Source organism: Pygoscelis adeliae, unplaced genomic scaffold (genome assembly GCF_000699105.1).
Source record: "Pygoscelis adeliae isolate BGI_AS28 unplaced genomic scaffold, ASM69910v1 Scaffold71, whole genome shotgun sequence".
NCBI classification, from domain to species: domain Eukaryota; kingdom Metazoa; phylum Chordata; class Aves; order Sphenisciformes; family Spheniscidae; genus Pygoscelis; species Pygoscelis adeliae.
Window position 1 is genome coordinate 4,404,866 of NW_008824356.1, and position 24,737 is coordinate 4,429,602.

Here is a 24,737-nt window from a genome sequence, read left to right on the forward strand (position 1 = left end):
ACCGCTGAGGGTTTTCATAAATTCTTCCTTCGAGCATAATACACAGTGTGCATCTGTTGAATAATTGCCAGTCTCAGCCATTTTTTAGCTTATTGTATATTCAAGAGTGATCAGAAATGGTAACGCTATGTGAATTTGAAGCCATAAATCCACTGAAAGGCAAGTTAGATTTATAAACTGAAGACTTAGTCTGCTAATGCTTACAAGCCTAGCTGTCTTTACACACATAGGCAAAGCCTATGACTGAGGGTATTTGTAGGATTGTTTTTAACTTCAGGTTTTGGGGGTTTCCTGTGGGGTTTTTTGTTTGTTTTACAAGCCAGCAGACAGAAATAACATTTGATTCTGTGAAAAATGGAATTTATCCATTCCATGGATTTATCTTATTGTGAGTATCAGACTGCTACAATTATTCTTTGAAATTGGCAGGACTCAAAGAGTACCTAGAAAGGAATGAAAAAGAAACAAATTCTGAAAGGCTCATATCTTGCTGAATGGCACAATACAAAATTCCCCACACTGACAACAAATTGTGTCATGTTTGTCCATTAAATACAGATGTCATTAGCTGATGTGATTGATACCTACTTGGCTTTTCCACATTGTTTATTTTAACATCTTTATCTCTCTTGGGTTTTGTTTTTTGCTTTTGTTTTTTGGTGGGTTTTTGTTTGGTTTGGTTTGGTTTTTAAATATAGTAAGTGTCATAGTAAAAAAGAAAAAATGAATTTTGGAAACATCTTAGGAAAAAGAGATGAAAAAAAACCATTTTCACCTCTTCTTTTTACTTCTTTTACTAGGAAGTGATAGAAAGCAATTTTTTTTTTTTTTTTACTATCCAAAAATCAGTACACAAATGTACTAATTGCTCCTTCTAAACACATTTGTGGAAGGGCTATTGGCCTAGCCCAGTTTCTTTCAAAGTGTTTAACCCACAGCTTACTTTTACCCTCATACTCAGCAATCATGTTATAATACTTTGTAGTGTCATTTGGTGAGTAATGCTGCTGAAACTGAGAAATATAGGCCTAGTAAAGAAAATACTTTAATGACTTTTATCTTAGTTTCTGTAAGTGTAAACTGAGATTTCATTTGAGAAACTGGAAGTTTTAGTGATTATATATATTATACATAAAAGTGTAAAAATGTATCATTATCAATTTAGAAAATAAAGCTGAAAGGTTTCAATACATAGAAGGACTGAATCAAATGAATCAAAATCCTTCTGAAGATGCCTAGGATTCCAGCTAACGATATTGTTGAAGTAGAATTGGTTTCAAGATGTCACATGAGAAAAATTATATTCTCATTTTCAAAATTTTTGCAATGTGGTTGCAGATTTCTTATCCAATAATTTATTAGTATAAATCTATACACATATCTAAAACACATTAGTCAATTTTGTTCTAATAACTAAACTTCCAAAACTGAATCACACTGCATGTTTTCTCAATGAGGCTTCTTGGGAAAGCAGATATGAAAAGAACTTTCCCCTAGGCTGTGAAAAACAAATTTCTTAGGCTTAGAAACAGCATCTCATGCCATGTGGCATACAAATAAACACAAGACATACAGCATTGAAAAGCTTGAGATTTTTGCTATAATTAAGATACTTTACAAGTGTAATAAAAGATAACCTGGTGCCAGAGATACTATTAACCAGACATATAACAATGCTTCCTCAAATTCCCTATGCAATTATAGTTTCCCTTTGTTTTGTACAGTTTAGTGATTTGAAAGCTACATCACAGTATTTATTTGGAAGGGAAAAAAAACTTTTAAATCATCCTAAGGAAGAACAGAATAGTTTTAGTATTCTCAGTCTCTGCAAAACCCATTCACCTACTGCCTTGTGGCTTTATGTAAATAATGTGATGGAACAGTAATGATGACAGATAATTAACAACTATGAAATTTTGAGTTCTTGAACATCCCAAGAAGAATCTAAAACCATACAAGAACCTCTTTTTTTGCTGTGTTTGATTGTTTTACATATTCTTTTTCATCCACCTCCAATGCATGCCCAAGGTATGATAATTCCAACCTTCTGAGAAAGTGTGCATTTGGGATGGCTATCAGTTACTTGTATAAAGAGAGCAAAGAAAATAAGTGTTCCATTTACCTTCAGACCAACATTTGCAAAAGACTTGCCTCTATTCTAGGTACATAATATAGTCTGTTTTTCTGTGCCCGCTCAACCTGGGCAAAGAAAATTTTAAGATTGAAGTTGTGCTGAACTCTATTATAAGCAAACACATAGATGTAGTGGAAGTCTTTGCAGCAGGTGTTGTGATCTTGGAATTTACAATACTATTCTCTCCCCAACAGTGTTACAGCCCTTAAAGAGTTTAAGATACAAGAAAATACAACTTGCATTCCTGTTTAAGTGATGTCAAAGTCTAGCTGAAAACATTGAACTGATTTTTTAAAGAAACTGAAGTTTCTTTAAAAGTTATCACTAAACTTTCTGTTTTATCTTCCAAGAAATAACATTGAGAGCTTTCAGAAAAAATAAAGATTTCCTGCATAATTTGGTGAATCTGTATAAGGCACTACAAAGAGGAAGCTGAAGAAAATTAAAGACATGGGAAGAAATCTACATGAAGTTTGCTACTGTAGAAGAGGAAAAAAGGCCTGCTAGCTGTATGCAATGCACACAGTTTAGGAAATAAATTATAAAAGCAGCAACTCCAAAGAAAACACTGCAGGAGAATTTGTGGTTGCAGTTATGTTCTAAAATCAACCTACAGAAGCAGTCACTTGAACAAAGTCTTTCAAAACAGTGATTATTACAAAACTGATTCTTGTCTCTTTCAGTGGGATAATTTTGGCTAGCTAAAATAAGTAGCTACAGCATTGCCAGCATGTCTCAGAAACTGTGAGAAGTATACAGGGTCAAAGCCCCATGACTGGTAAGCCCAACCTGCATTTCATTCACCCTGTAACAAGCACTTCACGTGGAGTCTGATAACCCTTTCCTCCCAGCCTCATACTAGGATGCAGCCTCTCTTCTGCTCCCAGGTCCCAGTGGAGGTCAGCAGCTAGGCCAATACTCATCTCAGAGTTTAGACACCCCAGTGTCCTATTGATAATAGAGTGGCTGCCTTACCCCAAAAGGCTTCCCCCAGCCCGTGCCTTCATATGGGGTTTTTCAGCTGTGTAACTCAATATAGCAAATGTTCTGTGATCCCTTCTGGATACCTTACTGCTCCCACCAACGAATCATGGTTTCTGCATCCATCTCTGCTCACAGACAGTGAGTATAGGCAAAGATCTCTCAAGAAAGGGCTCCTTCCCAGATCCACGCTCCACTCAGGTTTTTTTGGGGGGTTGGGTTTTGGCTTTTGCTTTTTTAAATCTTTGGAGGCTGCACTTGTGAGCAGGAGCTCAGAGCTCTCAGCCTGGTAATTACACAAATCTAGATCAGAAATGCCTCCAGTCATGGCTGACCAGGACACAAAATCACTGAGGTTAGAAGAGACCTCCAGAGATCACCCAGTCCAACTCCCTGATCAAAGCAGGTCATCTAGAGCATCCAGGAATGTAGACTCCAGAGCCTCTCTCGGCAACCTGTTCCAGTGTTAATTACCCTTACAGTAAAAAATGTTGTTTCTTCTGTTTAAAGGGAATTTCTTGTACTTTTTTTCCCCCTTTGCCTCTTGTCCTTTAACTGGATACCACTGAGGAGATTTCTTTCCCCCATCAGGTATTTATATAAATTTATAAGATCCCCTCAGAGCCTTCTCTTCTCAAGACTAAACAATCACAGCTCTCTCCTCATATGTCAGCCTCCCCTCAAATGTCAGATGCTCCAATCCCTTAGTCATCAGGTCAGAAATCATCAAAACATAGAAGCAGCTGACATTCAGTTTCTGAACTGAGAGTAACAGAGAAATGAGAGCAGGGATTCCTGTACTACCACCTCCACCACACAGCACAACAGCTTTGTTTTGTTCCTCAGTGTCAGCTTTGAAGACAGCAAACACAGAAAGCAACCACAGGATTAGTCGTTTTATGAGTAGCCCTAATATGAATGAGCCAGTCTGACAAGCTTAGAAACTTCACAGCTACTAGGGCTCCTGCCCTGAAATAAAATACGTTTTAGAGGAATTCATTAAATGACAGTCAAATGGATCTGGAAATCAACAATGCAAGAGTGAACATGAGCTAAGAGTCAGTGTGGAGAGAAGGATCTTATGTTTGATGTGAGAGAGGCACAGTCGGTGAAGGGTTGTGAAGGGATGATCTGTGCAATAACTTTCTGAGTGGATGGAAGAGGACTAGACCGCATTTGTCAAGCCTCAAAAGAGACACTGCAATACTCAGAACATAAATATTTTGGACAAGGGTTTTAGGATGGAGGGTATAAAAGTTGAAATACCTCTACTTCAGAGATAAAAGGCTTAGATGTAAGATGGACAAAGGGACCAAGAAAGAAGTCGGTCTCAAATAATGGATCTACGTGGCAAGTAGACTGTTACTATTATCAATAGTGAGTGAGAAAGCAGGAAGTAGAGAGGGCTTGAGGAAGACATTTGAGAGTTCTGGTTTAAAAATTCTGTGTTTATGGCTAGACATCTACAACAGGCCTCTGTCAGACAACCAGCCCAATTTTCAGTTTAATTTGGGTTACAGTGAAAATGTCTGGAGTAGAGTGGTAGATCTGTGCAAGTCATCAACATAGAGACTGGCACTAAAACTTCCAAAGCATTTCACAGGTAATGGAAGCTATACCCTACAGTCCTTATGTAACCATGATTTTGGTAGAAGTTTTATCCATTTAAAGACTTCAGGGTTGATATCTTTGTTTCACGTAAGTCTCCATAAAGACACTTCATATCCAATCCAGCATTGCCCTGCAATTTTTGTTGAAATTTATACCTCTATAAAATGGACATAAAATGTGACTTTTGGTTTGATAGCACTCAGCAGACACTTTGCAAGGTATAAATTACAAAAACAGGTAGAAGGTGCCATGAAGTCAGAATAGTAGCTTTCTGCATCCATTTTGCAGAGGTATAAATTACAAGCGCAAACTGCTACTGAATTGAATCAAGCACTGATACTTAGGTACTAACAACAAGCACTTTCCTGTTCACCTTTACTGCTGTAATAGGTTATAAAAGGCAAAGCAGTTTCTGAGAACCTTTTTTACTTTTAGATAAGCACCTTGAACTAGTTTTACATGTGAATAGGAAGGGTCAAATACAACTAAAGGGGGAAAAAAGAGAGAAAAGAAATTGCCTGTCTAACCAGTAAGCACGTTAAAAAGGAGTTTACCTATAGTTTATCCCAGCTAATACACATGTGGTGTGGGTGGCGTAAGCAGAGAACAGAAATGTGAGATTTTGCCTTACTGAGTGGATATATTTACAAATATCATAGAAAGAGGTATTAAAGCCTTTAGAAAACATAGACCATTACCTCTGTAGCTTCAAAACTTCACTGACTATGTTCTGCTCAGTCAAAAGAGTTCTTCCTGTATATGAAATACAGAAGCGTATAGCATGGATGAGTAGCTAAATAAAGCAAGAAATCAAAATACCTATTTAAACAGAAAATGAGATTTCAAGGAAAGAGCTGAGATGGCTCATGAGCCCAGTATGTGTCTTCTCTGGCCGCACATTATAACCTGCACTGACACTCCGCACAAGCCAATCCAGGAGGATGCTTCGTGTTCAAGCGTTGCTAAGCAACATCACTACCCAGCAGCAGGGATGCAGTCTGAAGCACTGCCTGGCTTTATGATCATTTATCATCTAATCTATAAATGATTTTCTGAAAAATAAAACAGAATATTTCAATATGATTAAATATTTTTTGCAGACTTTTTGGGTTGTTGGTTGGTTTTGTGTTTTTGCTTTAGAAAGAATCAGATATAATTCGGATGCTCTGTCTGCCAGACAGCTCCCTCTTATACAATTTGCTTTTAAAATTGTCTTCTGTTGATCTTTTCATTGTAAAATCTTTCAGTACTTCCATTAAAATTATATATTTTACAATGAATTCTCTATTCCATTAAACAGTTCCTCTTTGCCTATTTTGTAAGAGGAATGCTGGATAGCAAATAAATACTTTCAAATGAACCGACCCCTTTCACTAACACAGCACTTTGAATGTTTAAATTGATGTCACACAAAAGTTGTGAGGACTATAAAACACATCAGCACATGAAGAATCTGTTAGTCCAACTAAACAATCCACCTTGCCAAGCTTTGTAATCTATTTCATGCTAATTACTTTCACAAGTGTGAAAGTATGTATGTTTGCTTTGCTGAAGTGCATAACTTTTAAGCAAATTAAAATTCCTAAAATAATTTCCATAAGGAAAACCAGAGTTGCAGCCTGGAGACATTTTACTAGATTAGTGTAGAAAGAGAACAGAAGGAGCTGGACTTCAGTGTCTTAGTCCCAGGAAGTCCTACATGCAAATAGGCGCACACACCTTGTGTAGCACGTGCTGTGAATCTGGACGATTCTGTACAGTGCAGGCTTATTTTATATGGCAAGCTGACAAGCAATGTACTCAGAATGGACCTTCAGTGCTTTCTGAAAACAAGGAACTTACTGTGAGGGCAAGTCATCATCAGACAGTGCATCTCCTAAGTTCATTATGTTCCAGATGTACAGCATGTACTGTATACACATTTAATCTGCAGGTGAGCAGCAGCTGCCAGATGTATTCCTGGCATCAGGAACACTGAACGGAACTATTGCCCTTGCTCTGATCACATGGCTCATGCCCACTTGCTGTGCCTGTGCTGCAGTTTTATGTGCAATAGATTTCTGCAGGGACAGTAGCCGCTTGCCCGTCTTTTTCCCTGGAGACCATTTGGCTCTCTAAGTATTGCTTCAAATTATAAAGAGTGATCAGACAAAATATATGTATGCGTGCATATACACATATATGGATCATTAACAACCTCTCATCCCTTTCCCTGAGATCATATTTTGTATTTAAATAATTTTTTTTTTCTTGCTTTTGGATATTCACAGCCACCTATCCATAAAGATGACTGTATATACTGAAACCAGAGCTACTGTGTATTTTATCTGAGGGTGAAGAAGATTCTTGCAATATAACTCCATATTGTGAGTGACACCATCCTATAAAGCTTCTGTGTGGGACCCTTCTATTAGACTATGAAGGTGGTCTCTCTATGGGTATACTTGTGTACATGACCCCATGTCCAAGGATGTGCTCATGTGTTGTTCTCCCCTCAGCTTGATCCATACATGTCCACTCTGCAAGCCATGTCTTACCTTTTGTTTATCCTTGTGTCATCTGCCTTTTGGCAGGAGCAAATTCAGGTATGTCAGGTATCTCAATGTTTTGTGCCAATCAGTGCCTCAGCTTTTCAGGACCATCAAGTTTCAAGAAATAGGTAGAGCAGGGTTTGCCCCACCACTGTCCAAGATTCAGGATCTTCCAGATGCAGCAGCTATAAGCTGTCAGATTCTCTGTTGCTCCCAGCAGAAGTCAGTGCTACTCAGAACACTATCTCCGTTCTGCAGCTCTGGGGTATGAAAATGCCCCTCTTCTCCCCAGTATCAGTCTCCTGGACAATAATATCACACCACTCCCCTCTTTCAACACAAACACCACAAGAACAACTCTGGCCAGAGGGCTGCTGTGCTGTGTCTCCAAAGGACTCACAGCTGAACAGCACAACTTGGCCACCCTGCCAAACCCAGACTCTGCCCTTGCACTTACCAGGGTTTGCCTTATTGTTTAACCTCTGCATTGTACTGGACTTCCCAGCATCACCTTCAGGGGTTGTACAGAGGAAGTGGTATTTCTCACATATTGCATGCCTGCTAGTATTGTTATCTGCTGTCTTGTGGCATGTTGCAAATGACAGTTTTGGCAGGCCAGTTGAAAAGCCCAGATTTGCATAAGAAACCTCTCTCAATTGTACCCAACCATTTCCACTGAATTGACCAATAAGATTGTGAAGAGAATATCTGTGCCAGCCTGAACTCTCTCCTACATCAGTCTGCAAAACCCAAGCAAACCTGTGCTTCCTTTAAAACACTTCGATGAGATTGCTTCAAGTCTGTACTTGCAATGCCAAAAAATTTGCTGAGGAAGAACTATTCCTTTTGCTTATACATTTTAGACCAGAATATGTTTTCTGCACATTTTCTTCGCATTTGCTGAAGAGAAATGAGAGACTGCACTTCTGGCACTAAAGGACTTTTCCTGTCCAATGATATAGCCAAACATCATAAATTTTGCCAGTATAGACAGAAATCATGTAACAGCCGGACAATACAGTGCTGCTTTAGAGGAGGTAATAGTCATATTTAAGTTCAGAAGTATGGCAAATGAAATGATTAAAGATCAAGTCCTTGAAAATCATTACACAATGTACTTGTGCTTAAGAGCATTTGCAGCTTGAATAAGATCTGATGACACAGGAGACCATAACTAAGCCACCCATGGCAGAAGTAGAAAATGATAAATCAGGGTACAGCAAGCACTGTTCAAGCTGTGCAACCATTTTGTATGGGGTTTAAAGTCTGATATGTAAAAACACAGTGCTGAAAAAAACCCAAAACATAAACTCAGCCAACTCAGAAAACACAGAGGAAAATACATTACTTCTATCGATCTACATACAGAACACATTGCAAATTACACTGAATGCCTGGCAAAAGAAGAAAACGGGTAGAACGATTGGGTATTTTACTACCGTATGCCTTAATGCTCCACTATACTATAAAATATGTGAAATAACTGAGCCAGATGTTGTAATTTTGCATGTGGATGGAAGCAATATACTGGTAACATTTCTGTAATAACACTGAAATGGTCCCAGACTACTCTCTCAGCAGTCGACCTTACTGCCTAATGGCTTTAGCAGCTTGCCACTTACTGGTCTTAGACTTAGTCGTGTTCCTGAGAAACCAGATTCTCATTCTTGGTGGCTTACATGTAGCTGCAACCTTTGATTCATGCTGTGAGGATTTCAGGCTTGAGGAATTCTGTACTCTGCATACCAGCACTCATTTCCTGGACAGAGATTGCTTTCATAGAATCATGGAATCATAAAGGTTTGAAGAGACCTCCAAGATCATCGAGTCCAACCATCAACCCAACACCACCATGCCTACTAAACCATGTCCCTAAGCGCCTCATCTACCCGTCTTTTAAATACTTCCAGGGATGGTGACTCAACCACTTCCCTGGGCAGCCTGTTCCAATGCTTAACCACTCTTTCAGTAAAGAAATTTTTCCTCACATCCAATCTAAACCTCCCCTGGTGCAACTTGAGGCCATTTCCTCTCGTCCTTTCACCAGTTACTTGGGAGAAGAGACCAACACCCACCTCGCTACAGCCTCCTTTCAGGTAGTTGTAGAGCGCGATGAGGTCTCCCCTCAGCCTCCTTTTCTCCAGGCTAAACAACCCCAGTTCCCTCAGCCGCTCTTCATAAGACTTGTTCTCCAGACCCTTCACCAGCCTCGTTGCCCTTCTCTGGACATGCTCCAACATCTCAATGTCCTTCTTGTAGTGAGGGGCCCAAAACTGAACACAGTATTCGAGGTGCAGCCTCACCAGTGCCAAGTACAGGGGCACGATCACTTCCCTACTCCTGCTGGCCACGCTATTTCTGATACCGGCCAGGGTGCCATTGGCCTTTGCTACACTAAGCATGCAAAGTTAATGGATGTGTTGGTTCCATGCTCCCAAATGCTATGGCAACACAGAGTTGACACCAAAGAAAAATTTGGCTTTGCAAAAGACTTTGTCCATAGAATTAAAATCTGACTTAAGATAAGAGCGATTCAGTAGAAATTCTGTCAGCTATAACTGTTAGTGAAAGATCACATATCACCAGCATGCCAAATTTAGCATCATCGTATGTGCTGAATACTACCAAGCTTCTTAGAGGCAGACAAGAAACCTTTTTCCCCAAGGGTGGACCCAAGAGAGTTGATGTTCAATTGCTGACAGAGATACTGCTTCAGAAACCATCACTAATAAGCCAGTTTCCCAAGGGGGAAGAGGCTTGTGCAATGCCCATTTTGAAAAGGCCCTGTTCCAGATAACACTTTGACACACATTTGTTCCCTGTGTTCTCCATCCCCTTCTCCCACTTTATGTGTCTGGCAGCATGCTTGGGCATATGCTATCTCACATCTGGGGAACAGCCCAGCTCTGCAAGCGGACCCACACAGGAATCCCCAGCTGCCCCTGTTATTGGGACATGCCTGGAAGGAGTCTGCAGTTTCTACAGGTGTCAGGAATAAATATGGCAGCAAAAACACTATTGCAAGTCTTGTGAGGGTGGCATTTAGGGATTCCTGAAGAGGATTTATCAACACATGTCCCCATGTGTCCCCCCAGTTGTTCGTGTTAAGCAGCCATGCTTCAAGCAGGTGCCACAGCCCAGGCCAGCATGGTGTCTAGGCACATCTTCAGAGTTGGCAGGATTTGTTCTTGAACATGGCTTAACATGGAGAAGTTGCTACCTCATGCTTCCCAAAGTTGCATTAGGACTTTGCTCAGAGTACAGCCAGATTTCGTGGTGTTTTGTAGAGGCACACAGAACACAGCCTGACAGAGTGGGGTATGAGGAAGCTCCACAGATCCCCTAGGATACCAGCTATAAAACTAGCCATGAGCCACCCTCCCACCTGCTACCCATAAACCTCCTGCTGCCATATCCACACAACAAATAGAAGTGCCCTTGAGCACAAGTTAAACTTCCAGCTCTGCTTGCCATTTTCTCACAGTGTAGGTCTTCACACTTCGGTGTGCCACTCTGTGCGTGTGGTGTGAAATGCTTTCTCAGATTAAGTGGTAGAACCCTGTAATCCAGATTGAAGCCACTCCCATCAGGATGAGCCATAAGTACAGTCAACTTCATCCTGACCACTTTCTCTCTCATGCAGAGCAAGTTGCTGTGCTGCAAACAGAACTGGCTGGAGTAGCTGAACGTCACTGCCTGCTGGGTAGCCCGGAAACAGCTTTTTGTCATGACACACAATGGGGAATGTGAGATTATATCTGCTCAGTCTCTCTAGCCCACTCTCATTCTAGTTGTGAAGGAAAGGTTCCTTTCCTCGGGGAAGGGTTTTCTTTGAGATGGGAGGCACGTTATTTTTGTTTTTGCAGCTTTGTAGACTAACTCAGGTAGCATCAATCAATTGCAGGAAACTTAGCAGCAAATTGAAAATCACTAATGGAACACTGCAGTTGATTCTTACTATTAGTAGCCAAGAATCATGCATAATGTAACAGCTATTGTTAATTGCACAGGTACCCGATCATTTAAATAGGTTTTGCAGATATTTAAAATGCCTGGCAGGACAGTACAATACACTGAATACTTTATCAACACTCTCTAAAGTGAATATGTTAAAAGGCACTGCAGATTCTTTTTGGCAACACATCAAAACAATTCAGAACTTTATTATATCCATTCTGTTTTAAGAATATATTGTATAACATGCCATTTATAATGGATATAAAATGCTTAAAGACATTTTTATTTAAGAATCTTTTGTAAGAGTGATATCTAGCCCAGAAGAACTATGGGAAAAGATCAAAGGAAAAAAAGGTTATTTTTCTCCTTTTTTTTCCCCTTCAGTTTGTTATCTCTACATTTGAAAGTGCTGCAGGTGGTCAGCTTAATTATTTTCTCCTCTGTAGCTAGTCAGTCTGTCAGTTCCCATTCTTGTTTCAAAGGTCGTAGCAGCAAATGAGGGCAGGGGGAAAGGAAGGAAATCAAATAGGGCAAACCCAAAATCTGGCAGGACTCTCAAAGACAGTAATGAACTCACACTTTGGATTCATATTTTTGTTGGCAAAGACCCCACAAATGTCAAGACATATAAACCAGGGTACACTAAGGTTTTCCTTATTTTGACATGCTGTAATAACATGAGCATATATAAATTAGTGGCAGAAACTAATTGTTTTTTCAAACCCTATGCTAATGAGGCATGAACCAAGGTGGCAATGAGTTAGCTGAATTCAAAGACGAATTAGATTCCACTCTTTATGTTGCACCAAATTCTAGCTGATTTAATAATCCCTTTGAATTTCTTGTCTTGTTTTGGAACAAAACAGAGGAAAATGCTGAAAGATGAGCTGTTTTCATAGGTTTCCTGGACATTAGACTCTATTTCATGAGAAGACCATTATCTCATTACTAGGAGTGTACCCAAATAAGAGCTTGGTCCCCTGGCTTGGGATATCACTATAGCTAGAGAGATTGTTTAATTAATACAGGAAAAGGAAAGATGTTGCAAATAGAATTTAGAGGAGGGAATTACCCCATTCCCATTGAAAAATCATTGATATTTGAGCACTTCAGGCTACTTTCAAACACCCTTTCAAGAACTTCATTCCCTCTACAGCTCAAAAGAGGCCAAGCTTTGGATGATTCACAGATGTTCATTCTTTAAATTACTGAATGCTTCTATTATATATTCAGAAGTTCCTATTAAGATAAAGTAAACAAATTCCATCTTTTTAATGTTATGCATATGTTGGATGGAAATGTAATGTTGGCTACCTATTTATTCATATGTTTATAACATGCTGATTCTTGGAGTGCTGTGCACAAATATATTATTGTACTATACTCATTCAGAACCTTATTCCTTTAAAGGAACAAGATTATTTGCAGTGAAGACACTACTACAAAATTAACACAAACCTAACCATGATAACAATAACTATAGGTAAATAAAGCATAAAGTGTGACAGCTGATTTATCAATAGGAAATAGGCAGCTGGAGTATTAGCCAAGAATAACCAAATGGACAAAGGCTCAGTGTAATCCCTAGTTTTGAAAAGAAAAGAGTGGAAAAGAAACTGTAGCTTAGTAACCCAAAACAAATAAGTGAAATAGGAAAAATAGGCAATGAACTTTAAAAAAAGGGCAGCTAATATAATTTACCAGGAAGCATATTTTCCACAAAAATTCTAACATTTTCAGAATACATTAGAACAAGGCACCTGCTCTTTGGACCTTCACACTCTGAACCAAGCAATGCAGCACATTTCATTGAGTCAGCATGCTGGTTTTGGCTGGGGTAAAGTTAATTTTCTTCGTAATAGCTAGTATGGGGCTGTGTTTTGGATTTGTGCTCAAAACAGTGTTGATAATACAGGGATGTTTTAGCTATTGCTGAGCAGTGCTTACACACAGTCAAGGCCTTTTCTGCTTCTCACACCACCCACTAGCGAGTAGGCTGGGGGTGCACAAGGAGCTGGGAGGGGACACAGCCGGGACAGCTGACCCCAGCTGACCCAAGGGTTATGCCACACCATATGACGTCATGCTCAGCTTATAAAGCTGGGGAAAGAAGAAGGAAGGGGGGACATTCATTTGTCTTCCCAAGTAACTGTTACGCGTGATGGAGCCCTGCTTTCCTGGAGATGGCTGAACAACTGCCTGCCCCTGGGAAGCAGTGAATGAATTCCTTGTTTTGCTTTGCTTGCGTGAGCAGCTGTTGCTTTACCTATTAAACTGTCTTTATCTCAACCCATGATTTTTCTCACTTTTACCCCATCCCACTGGGGGGGTGGGAGTGAGTGAGCGGCTGTGTGGTGCTTAGTTGCCGGTTGGGGTTAAACCACAACAGTCAACTTTCAAAAACCATGAATTTTCTGTTCAATATGGAAAAGCAGCTGTAAGCACACCACTTTACATCAGTTTAAGTTTTTTTCTAAATATTGCCAGTTACTACAGTTCTACTGCTGAGGTGTATTTAAATATATAAAATAATTATGACATCATGTATGTTTATGATAGCCTCTTCATCCTTCTAGTATATTAGCCCTTTTGCTGAACAACTGAGAGATTTAGATTTATCTGCTAGAGGTGAAAAAGGCTTGTGAGTATTGGAAATCCTCATTCTTTAAATTTATTTTTCACCTTCAAACTGAATAATGCCATCCCCCAGGACACAGCCAGCCCAACATCATTTTAGCATGACTGAACATTTGCAAAACTTCAAAGGGTGTAGTTAATGGAGTTGCAGCGCTTGCTGAAGTCCTTTCTACTGAGATTTGGGATCACACTTTCTTTCTAGAACATAGGGCCACCTCTGGCTAGGGTAAATCAATGCAATGTTCCTTAAACTAACCGTTACTTTACTTTATGGCAGCTGAGGACTTAATCTTCGAAGACTTTAGAAAGTATACTTCCAAATGCCTGGCATTTTCCAAGTGTTTCTCATGATAACTCATTATTTTTTCCTCTGACATTCTGTTATTTTCCTTAGCCAGGATGCCTTTTGCAACTGAAAATAATTAAAGGAAAGGATTGTCACTGATGACTCAGAGTAGCACAGAAAATTGAGCCAGAAATGTCACATGGAGATGGTACTGGCAGACAGGCTACCATCAAAGCTACAAGCAACTCCTTTCTGCTTACATGAACAACCTTTACCTTTGTATTAGTCATTTATTGTTTGGCACAATGGTACATCAGCCAGCATATGATCTTTAACCTAACAATTGTTTCCTCTTAAAGAACGAGATTGTGTAGTGTCAGAAAACACAATAGGAACAAGAAAAATAACTTTTCATAGCAAATCATATATGATCAATAACTATGTTTTCTGGGCTAGCTCATGCACTCCAACTGATACATGCTTACCCAAATACAAGGCAAGGGACCAAAAACAGTACAGTGGCAGCATCGCTACAGTTGGGACAGAGTTACCAGTCTCTTATCATCTCTTTCTAGAGGTAATTAGACACTGGATGTAGACCTACAACTGCATGAGCAAATAATCATTCTTCCTTCAACCACAGAAAACCTAGCATTGTTGGCCATCTCCGGGCAAGCTTGAAATATTGCAAGATTAATTGCTGTTAGAAGATGGACATTTTCAGAGTTTGATCAACTGTATTTCTCAGGTACTCTGCCAGCCCAATTTCTGTAAATTCATTATTTTCATTAGTGAGAGGCAAATGGTTAGCACAAGCAAGTTCAACAGTACTTAAGCTAGTCTGGAAATTCATGTAACAGTGCAACAATGTTGATAGTAAATCTGCCAAAATAGACCTAATCAACCAACCGTTTCCAGAAACCTGTCTGCATAATTTCCAATATGAAATACTTAATGCAGTTTTACGATGCCATGGCAAGGAGAGATTGGATATTACCTAGTTTGGTTTGCTAGTTTTAAAGATGAAGAGGCCTGGTGCAATCATAGTCTTGGCATACACATACAACAAAAATGGCTTCAAATTAAATTGAAAAATAACCTGGGTAACGTTGGTTATGTTTGCTCAAACAAACCCAGTCAATTCCTCTTCCATTTTATTCCCTAGCTTATTTATAAGAGACATTAGACAGGATATCATTTATGATGATGCCCCGTATGTACAACGAGAGCATAAAAGCTGATTGTTCAAGTATTAAGAGTCAGTCTGGAAGTCCTGAACAGTCAAAACCTACGTACTTGAGCAGCTTAAAAGTGCTGGAGCAATTCTACAGGATAACAGAGGAAAGAAAAGAAAGCAATTGCACAGGAGAGCACTGAGAAGTGAAAGAAACTGCTAATTCTTCCTCCATCATGTTTATAGTTTTCCTCTTCTGTTGCTTTTTCCTGCTTGCTTTACTCTTTCTATCCCTACTCCTCCCTTCCTCAATAGAGACTTCATGCTCTGTTTGCAAGCTTATTGTATTTTGTTTCAGCCAACCATTTAGGGTCCATCTGTGTGAAAAGGAGCCAATGGAAGCATGAACACCAGCCCACTCCACATTCAATGGCAGTACACCTTTGTTGCCAGTGGTCTGGAGAGTCTTAATCCAGCTTTGCATTTAGAGATCATCTAGCAATTCCTACTGTTCAGCAAGAGTTCCTTGATTCTAATACCATGACACCACAACCACTACCTTTCCTTCCCCAAGGCAGCAATTGGCCTTATGTTTTGACCACAAAACCAGTCAAGGGAGAAAAACAAAGCTGTAGAGTTAGAGTGACCAATCCCACATATCAGTGAGAGCAGTAATACTGAATAGCAGATGCACCCAATAAACACTGTTCACACAGATTGAAATTTGTTCTTGTGATACATCCCATCAATAATGAATAGCAAACAAATTAATGAGATCCAAGGTCTATTTACAGAGCACAAACAAAACAAAAAGACTGAAACTGATCATATTAATTATTTGCAGCTAGGAGTTTCACTACATTTAGCACTGAATGATTTGAAAAGAGCTCACTACAAAGGCACAAATCTCTGCTTTGAGTCAAAGCCTGAAGGAACTTGAACAAGCCCTGAACTACATCTTAATCAAGTGTCCTAACCACTGAGTCACCCAATATTCAGGGTTGTGTATCTCCAGTTAGCTTTTGTTCATATGGGAGAAATGTCAAAAGTTTCAACTGAAAGAAGGAAAGGAAAATTTAAATCACATAAACAAGCAACCTGTTTCAAACCCATCTTTTTAAATTACTTTTAAACTTCTTTGTACAGTGCTTTGAGATCTGTTGATGAGACGTGCTGAGTAAGAGCAAGGTATGATTATTAGTGCCTCCTGAGGGAAGAAAAAGTCTCTTACTGGGATTTTTTATGGTGAGTAGAATGACAGGTCTCCTATTCTGACTATAAATTCTGGGCATTTCAACATGAGTGTTAAAAGAAAAAACAATATGTTAATATGTTTTAAATAATACTATCTATATTATATATAATGTAGTATTCCTTGTCTGAGTCTTACTTTCCTATTACTTTCACATTAATTTTTTGCTAGGAACTTATTAGGAAAAGACTCAGTGATCACAAGAAGAGATTCCCAAGTACAGGTGCAATACCAATAGCACTGTTGTAATAAAACCAAAGGGCAGTAATTTCACTGATATATGATATGGTTAGAGTTAGCTGTGGAGGACTAAATAAAGTACCCTACCCTGTAGACAACAGTGATTTCTGATCTACAGGTACACCATTAAATAACATCTTGAGATAACACTAATCATTTTTTCCCAGCTGCACATATAAGTAATATAGAATGCTTACCCGTACCCTTCTTCATGATTTTTCCATGCTAGCCCGGGTGATATAGATATAGCAGCAAACATGTTGAATTACTGGGCTCTGGTTGAAGTGCTTTGTGCTGGTTAAGATCCAGAGATGCTGCTTATACTCCAGAGACGAGCCGTCCTCACGTGTCATATAATATGCAGATTCACCTCTCCCATCACCCTAAATTGCTCTCTTAGTTCACTGGGGAAAAATCAATAATAAATCTGTTTGATTTTCCTCATAGAAAAGTTAAGAAGGGCCTCACAAAAACCCCTCCAATTACAGGTGTGCTACGCCACTCAATTTAGTACATTAGGGTTAGCTCAGCTAGAACGGATGGAACTGATAAGCCTAGAGAGCTGTGAAAACAGATCCTAAAAATCCACAGATCCTAGAAACAGTGTTGTCATTGTTCCTTCCCAATGCAGCTATAGTACTCCTGGATCTAGATCAGCTCTCTCTAATGAGTACTCAATGGGGTAGGTAAACGCTGGAAGAAGCTACCTAGGGAGGTGGAATCTCTTTGAGATATTGCCACGTTGTCATCATATGAACCCCATTGACCCAGTCATATCAGGTCAGCACAATCTGAGGGACAGAAGATCGTAGACTGATGCCTACCCAAAAGCACCACCCAGATAAAAGAGATTAAGAAGTATGGTCCCTAACTCTATAGACATGAAGTACTATAATAATAAGTTACATCTTCAAAAAACAGCAGGAGCCTTTACCTGGAGGGGTAGGATGAGGTGAGGGAGGGAGGAGTTGAGTATGAAGATGAGGATAAGTCTATACTTGAAAATATTAAGTTGGCAACTGAAAAATGGAGACTCGTTATAAGGTATCCAGAATTGGCTAAATTGTGATCTAAGCTCTCTGGTTCATTGTCAATGTCATGTTTAATTGCATTACTGCACTTGAAGACTGGGAACTTTGCTAACTCTAAATTATGGGAGAGTTGTCAAGTGAAACTGTTAATCTACATAAACAATGTGAAAGCTATGTTGTTATTATTCTTAGAAAAAATCATAATAGGAAGATATGTTCAATCAGCTATAGCTCCAGAAGTGTTCCTTGCAGCTCTCTTGGTAGGCTTTCACATCCAAAATTGTATTTTTACCAACAATTACAATAGGGCTTATACTTTATATTGTCATTTTTCCCTGTCACTTTAACATAAACCTATCAAAAGTATTTCAGAGTAGCATATGTCTGTGCAAGTAATAGTCTGTCAGCCTCTAGCTTTAGGTGAACTATGAATCAAAAGTGTAGAGAAAAGAAAAAAGATAAAGAAGAGAAAATACCAAAGGCACAGTGATAAATCTGCCTGTTTCTACCTAAGATAGCTATTAATTTCACTTCAAGCATTTAGATGAATCAAATAGAACTATCATCCATTACAGTGTTGGGAAACTCAGAATTTTCAGACCAGCCAGCTTCATGGAAATGTGTTCTCTGTTTTTTATGTGTGTATATTCAAACTCCCTCACTCAATTAGACAAACTAAAACACTAAGTGAAACTCAGCTCAAACAAGTTCAAGGCTATGCAAAAATATTGTATTTCCAATGAGCTTTGAACCCCAAATATAATTTAACTCAAATTCACCTATCTTGACTCACTTTCTATAGCCTGATCCACATGTTTATGCATCAAAACCACAATATATGACTGTAGACTGGGAAGTGTTCTCAGTGAGCTGGAAACCAATATGAACCAAATCCTGGCTGTGTAAGTTGACAAAGAGGTTAAATCGACCTACTGTGTAATCAGAAATGGCTAGTGACTTCAGGTGTCTTCATTATGGGTACATGATACCAATCACCTGGTATTTAGATTATATACCAAGATCTAATCACTAGATTAGTTATGACACATAATCTAAACATGAGCATCTCTGAAAATCTGGCCCTTTTAAAGAGTCTTAAGATAATATCTCAATTCTAAGATGCTTAAAATCATCAATCATCTTTGAAAACATTGCAACGTGTTTTATCAAACAAGGTTACAAGGAAAACTTACTAAAATGAGAAGCTCATGTTTAAAATATTCTTTCACTGATACTGTTTGATGCTTGATACAACAATAACCGTATAGTTTCAGGTAGCATTAGCATGCTAACGAATCCTGTCCATCACTGTTTGTGAATTGCTAATGCATTCTTAATATCTGATAAACCAGAACCTTAGGGTGCAAAGTTCTATTAACATGCTAATGCATCTTGTCCCTGCTTGCTTTAGAATTAGAGAGCATAGGTTGTTAGCCAATACAAGGTCATTTTTCATTTTGTTAAATCCATTAACAATGAGAAAAGAGATAGAGATGCTGTCTGCCAAACAACATTTCTTATCAACTAACAGCTAAATATAACAAAAAAACTGCCTGCAAAGCAGTACAGGGAAAAGTCAAACTACCATAGCAACTAACTAAATGGTTTTAGAAACCCCATGAATTATTTGTATCTAGCATGTGCATCCAGAAATTTGGCAGCTGGCCCTATATTCCATGGCCCAAAAATCTCAATTATTCTGAGTGCCTTATAACTTCAGTACTATGAATTTAAAAAGGAGTAGTGATATACCTCAGTTCCAAATTCAGGACTTGCCTTGGCAAATGTTACTCCACACACAGCATTTGTTTTGAATATGATAAGATAGCTCTTCTTCAATTTTCTGGAAGATATAAAGGACTCTTCCTTTCCACTCATGTGAAACTGAGTTACTCTCTGAAATAAGTGAAGTTATACTGGTTTAAAAAAAAAGATGTTAGATTTAAAATCAGGCCACTGATGGAGGAGGCAGTTGCACAGACCCCGTATTTTCAAGTATTTTACAGGGGGAAAAAAGAGAGTCAACAGCTTGATCCATACACATAAATTGGAAGTCAAAGGAAGAGTGGGATAAAAAAGCCTGTACTGACTTACAGATTTGGCTTAACATCTTTGTGAAGGCAAATAGGGCAGCAGCAGCACTCTGCACCAGCTGCCACGTTAATTAAGGGTCATGATACCCTGTGTGTAGTCTTGATGATCACTGAAAAGCTGTCTGATTTTGGCAATGCATACAGCAAAGAGGTCAACACTTCTGGGGCCAGTGTGGCCCAATTTCTTCCTGATGAGAGAAATTGTCCTTTAGTATACATCCCGTAGGCAAAGAGAGAGGCCTGATATACAGCAAGGATTAGAGGAGGATCAGTCCCTGATGCTGGATACACACAAAGTAGCAAGGCCTTTTACCCAGCCTTACTTATCCTATGAATCCGTTCGAAGAGCCAGCTGCAATCCCATTTTGGAGCACGTAAGGAGTGCCTTGATGAAAATGTTTTGCATGTTAAGGGAAGATAATAATATTCTCTTCCCATGCAACTCATCTCTGTTGTTCCAGTCTTTAACAGAAAACCACTGGGGAATGTTTTGACGGTTTGAGGTATGAGTTAGCACAGAACAAAAAGTAGAAAAACACTTTTGGACAAATCTACCCAGATGCAAAATTCGTTTTCATTTCTGTTTGTGACCCTCTTGTGACCAGTTTCTCAAGAACACTTGAGTACTGTAGTATTACCAGTACTTTTACCATTCAGATTTTCTTGGCTTGGAAACTAAAATCCAGAAATATCTGCCAAACATATATTTTACACTTTTTATTTGTGGAATTTCTACTTTTCACAGAACTGTTTGGTTACCTGAGTCATCAGATGAAAGAAACATGCACACATTATCTGCCTATGTTCACTTACACCATCCAAGAAATGACCAATCATTTAAAAATGCACAGATTGGATAAAATTAACAAACCAGTGAAATTTGTAATAGGTTAGTGGATAATTCATAAACAGAAAAGGTGACATTGAAATCAATTATTAACTGGAAATTATTTGCTTAACTCTACTGCAGTCAAATTTCTATTCAGCTCTAGAATGAAACCATTACGTGTTCATTCTTGTTTGCATCCTAATTAATTTTTGAACCTAGCTTAGCAATGCAGTATGCCACTACATCATTTAGCTAGGTGTCCCTTAACAGAGGTCTGAAAGACAATTTGACATCTTGAGATCATGACAGCTGCTGCAATGGTATGATCTCAGTACATTGAGAGATAGTGAGAAAAAAAGAGAACTGGTAATGTACAGGATATAGGCAGAAGAAATATCTGTCTCCTTTTAAACATAATAAAATAAGAAAATAGATTCTAACATTTATGATCCACTCACTGAACCTTATGAGTTATAAAATGACTAGACAGGGCAGTATATATTCTCAGGTTTGTATTTGCTCCCTTCACAGATAAGTAACTAGCACAGACTCAAGCACACCTGAGCTGTGTCATTAGACTGACAACATCCAATTAAAGTTAGACTGCAGGTGAAAATTTTCAAGTTATTGTACCATTACAAAACCTCAAAGCTTATATAGAAAAAAATGTATATCTTGCATATCCAAGTGACAGACACAAAATGAGAGTGTCAATAGCAACAAACACTATGACTAATCTATAACAGAATATATATATAGTTTGTAAAGCAGCACGTATTCCTAGACATCTGTCATACATTGCAAACTGCACACCTGACCTTCCGTACACAGGTTTTCTACAGATTCTAGTTCTCACTGTCTTACCATGACTTTCAGAGTCTTGGCACTTGTCCTGAGAGTCTTAAACTCGAGAGCTTTGTGATAATGTGGAAGGCTCAAGTGCAAGAAGAAGACATATCTTTTGTAGTTGAAGAGCAAAGCTTGAAAATATGAATTTTAAAAAGCTCAAACCACAGAAGGTAAATAATAAAAAACCCAGCATATTGTTTTATATATCACATTAATATATTTTAATTCAAATGCTTGACCCACGATGGCTTGAATCTGGAAATGCCAGGATGTTGTGGTTTAACCCCAACCGGCAACTAAGCACCACACAGCCACCCGCTCACTCCTCTGCAGGGGGATGGGGGAGAGAATCAGAAGAGTAAAAGTGAGAAAAATCATGGGTTGAGATAAAGACAGTTTAATAGGTAAAGCAAAAGCCACGCATGCAGGCGAAGCAAAACAAGGAATTCATTCACTCCTTCCCATGGGCAGGCAGGTGTTCAGCCATCTCCAGGAAAGCAGGGCTCCACCACACATAACGGTTACTTGGGAAGACAAATGCCATAACTATGAATGTCCCCCCTTCCTTCTTCTTCCCCCAGCTTTATATGCTGAGCATGACATCATATGGTGTGGCATATCCCTTTGGTCAGCTGGGGTCAGCTGTCCCGGCTGTGTCCCCTCCCAGCTCCTTGTGCACCCCCAGCCTACTCGCTGGTGGGGTGGTGTGAGAGGCAGAAAAGGCCTTGGCACTATGTAAGCACTGCTCAGCAATAGCTAAAACATCCCTGTATTATCAACACTGTTTTGAGCACAAATCCAAAACACAGCCCCATACTAGCTACTGTGAAGAAAATTAACTCTACCCCAGCCAAAACCAGAGTTTCTAAAGTGTAGCTCTGGGGCTCTGAGATGATGCTAGAGCCCTGCCTCATCTCACTGCCATACCTCTCTTCCACCCATGCTACAGAGCTATACTTTCTAACAGCTCCAAGACAGATCAAGTTATGCATGCATGCTGTGCTGCATCATGCTTATAATTTAATTATAGCTAATTTTAGCAATGGATGATAGGGGAAATATAGCCTATGAAGCACATGCAAGACCTAGTCCTCCAGTCATCCAAATCAGTGACCCAGCCAAGGTCAGCAGTAAATCTCCTCCAGACCTTGGATTTCCTTCCATAGAAACCAGGGCAGAAGGAGAGGATGACACACACCTACATCTTACCCCAGCTCAGAGTCAAGATGCAACAGGGGCATCTGCCCAGACAAGGAAGTGGAGACTTCTCCAGAAATTCATAGTTTGGAAATGTCTTACTGAGCCCATAGAGTCTTAAGGCTTAATGCTGTGTTGAAGTCTGTGGTGAGGAATTTAAAGTTTGACCTTCCCTGTTTAGTATCTGACTGCATACATATATATATATAGATGTAGATATACACACATACAAAATCTAAACCAAAGATATCTTTTTCTTGTCATCTTCATATCCTATATTACCTGTAGATTTCATATGAATCCCACACAAAAATAAGTATGTGAAATGATACTGCATTGTTCTAAATTATTGCTGGTTTTCTATACTTATTCCTTTCTAGAGTTAAACATCTCTCATTTGGATGGGATTTTATCATTTTTCTTGTCTGTCTGTTCTTACTATGTGATTTTTTTCACTAACAATTAAATTGCAGAACATTTCATGTTTTCAATGAAATTTAAACCCTCATTAGCCTAATTAGATTTTTTCTTAAAATAGTAATTTCAAATAAATTAAGGTACTTTGCTCATTGATTCATTATGCAATTAATTTGTTTTCATATTTTGCACACATCCTGAAGAAAGATTAACAAGCATATACCACACATACACTCGGGTGGAAGGAAAACATTTCTACTCCAATTTAGTATACTGAAATATTAATACAAATAAAACAGGAATGGTTGCAAGACGTTTTCAGTAAGGTATTACAGTGTTGTCTAAGTGACTAAGAAGTGATTTCACAATCCAGCCAGAAGATGAGCCACTCAAAGTCCGGGGAAATGGACTGGAAGCCTTTCTCACATCAACAATACAGTTATTTACCTTTTAACTCCAATTTTTTTTATATAGTTTTGTTCAATCTTCTAATATTATTACATTGTTTCTAGTAAAAGATGAAAATCTTTGCATTTTCAAAGACACTTTCTTTCCAAAACACATTCAATTGCTACAGCCATGGTTTCTGTTTTATTCTGTTGTGGTATTGATGATACTATCATAAGATACTGTGAGAGTTTAAACTTAAATATTCACTACCTTTGCTTTCAGTAACCACAGTAAGGAAATTGTTTGCACTGGGACACATGAAGTAGAAATTTTTTATCAATTCACTGGTTTCAGACCCAGACTCTGAAAAGCAAATTCATAAAAGCAGGGCTAGAGGAGTCAGACCAGAAATTAAATGCCCATTCATCTTCCAGTTAGGAATTGAAATAATAGGAAACAGTGGTTGGGTTGTAGCTGTCATATTCAAAGGATGCAAGCCAGTCAAGCTTTGTAGGTAAAGGTAGTATCTTCTACCAGATCAATGGAACTTCTTAAGTAAGGGGTGATCCTGTCAACTATTAGGAATTAAAGGAAGAAGACAACTGAACTATAAGATGCTTAGTAATTTTTAATTTTTCCTAATGATTATAGAATTTGGCAATTGTGAAGTTTATATATTGTAAAATACTCTAACTGAATATTCATACTGAGACTTTGATCAGACTCCCAGATGCCTCTGGGCTTCTGATCTGAAATGCTAATCTATGCTTAAAAAACATTTCATTTGAAGGAAAGGATCTAATTTAAGCAGCAGTGATCATGATTCAGGCTAAAATAATTCAGTTTATGGTAAAAGAAGACTCAACAACTTTTTTTTTTTTTTGAGGGCTAAACTTTCAGTAAACTACTGTCTTCCAAGGTTTATTGAAAAGCTGATTCTGAATTGTCCTCTCTGCCTAATAACACGTCCCCTCTGAAGTTTAATTCTTTAGACTCAGGCTTTGATAAAGAAATACCAGACAGTTTCACTTTCATCTGCTAAAGGCTTTCATCTTCTCTCCTGTTCTAATTGTCCCTGGCTAGGGTGGAATTCATTCCTATCTCAAGTAATGCATTTGCAGTCAAAAG